At 40.7% G+C, this 1617-nt stretch overlaps 1 long non-coding RNA gene across 1 annotated transcript in view; it reads left to right on the forward strand.

Annotated features, from left to right (window-relative positions):
• LOC118012473 overlaps window positions 1-747 on the forward strand; it is a 15905-nt gene extending 15158 nt beyond the window's left edge. Inside the window, exon 3 of the long non-coding RNA XR_004679718.1 lies at window positions 146-747. This is a non-coding gene — a long non-coding RNA (uncharacterized LOC118012473). The remainder of the gene's footprint in view (window positions 1-145) is intronic.
• The last annotated feature ends 870 nt before the right edge of the window (window positions 748-1617 follow it).

Here is a 1617-nt window from a genome sequence, read left to right on the forward strand (position 1 = left end):
AAATATGCTCTAGAAAACTAGTTGACCAAACGCTGGCTCTATGTAGAATTTCACCGCAATAGTATTCTAAGTGGGTTTAACCCATAAAATACGCTAAAGCAAAATAATGTTCAATCTATTTCCCTCTCTTGGATTATCCGTGAAGTACTTTCTTCTAGGCAGTTATGCAAAGCGGATCAGCACAGCGCAGCCCAGCACAGCCCTTCAGGATGGAAGAAAGACGGCAGCCGTGGTCCCAGCTTCTGCCAGACAGAGCGTTGGTGGTGTGACGGAAAGCACAGAAACCTGGAGGCACGTGAAAAGGACATACTCAGACTACTCCAGTGATATGGAAAGATGGGAAAACAAATGCTACTCTCAAGGAGGATGGGTTTTTGAGAAAAATCCTGGGAAATCCTTCAGTGTGATAAGCATTGCAAACAGCTGAAATGAATCCATCAGAAGTATATCCTGAGTGTTTGCTCTGTGTCCAGCACTGTGCTATATTCTTAGAGAAGTACAATAAAAGACTATAACATAGTGCCTGCCTTTGGAGAAATTGCCTTCTAGTTGGAAGAAATAAAACTTATAGATAACATTACAAAACAGCTCATAAGCCAAGGATACTTTTTTTTTTTTCCAGCCACATCTATACCCATATGGACAACATTTCAATCAACTGTATCACTTTGAATGTCAAGGCTCCAACAAGGAATTCCCAGAGTCCTTTTTATGATGGAGGAAAATGCCCCCTGCTGTGATTTTGCCTCTTAGGTCATTTTCCTAGCTATTTATTGTGTCATGCCTCTTCATTTCACGATGATGGTAGCATGTTCTTTTTGCCTGCATATCACATATAACTCTTGCTTCTAGAACTGTCATCCAAATTTCCCCCAAGGAATCACCTTTCTCCCACTTCCAGTCTTTGAGGATTGGGTGGGGCCGACATTCACACCCTAGCGCCAAGCCTGGGCACATGATCCAAGATGGAGTATCACAGTGAGTCCTAGCATTTGTTATGACTATGGTGAAAGAGAAACTCAGGGTACGACTGGATTAGCTGGTGGCCACAGATAGAACCTGACTGACAATAAAACCCCTAAAAAGGAAACAGAGCTGAGAGACGGAAATAGACAAATCCCTAGTGGCATAGTATGAGCACCGTTATATAGCAATGTTTGATTCTAGCTGTATTCATGGACTTTTTGGTTTTCCAAAGGATGAGATTCTTCCTTCCCATCCACCACCCAGCTCAAACCATTGTAAATTGGATTTCGATCACAAGCAATCAAAACAACTTGGTAAATTCAATCCACATCACTGGCATGCATTGAGGCAGTCAGTTGGTCCCAGTATCAAAATATATGCGAAACGAATTTAAATCACTTTCCCAAAATCCCATAATGAAGATCAACAAAAAAATTACAGAAAGTAATTTAAGAAGAAAATAAGTTGAAGCACCACATTATTATAAACTATTTTCTATAACTATTTTCTTGCTCTTGTAGGGACTGATAACCTGGTCCTATTTCTCTTCACATTGCCCAAGACCATCCTAAATATACCCTTCTGGGAAATATTAGGAAATAGGATCACCACCACAATTGCCCTTCACTGTACTCTTCACTTGTATTAGGA

This window comes from Mirounga leonina, unplaced genomic scaffold (genome assembly GCF_011800145.1).
Source record: "Mirounga leonina isolate KUSES-001 unplaced genomic scaffold, KU_Mleo_1.0 Mir_151, whole genome shotgun sequence".
Classification (NCBI taxonomy): domain Eukaryota; kingdom Metazoa; phylum Chordata; class Mammalia; order Carnivora; family Phocidae; genus Mirounga; species Mirounga leonina.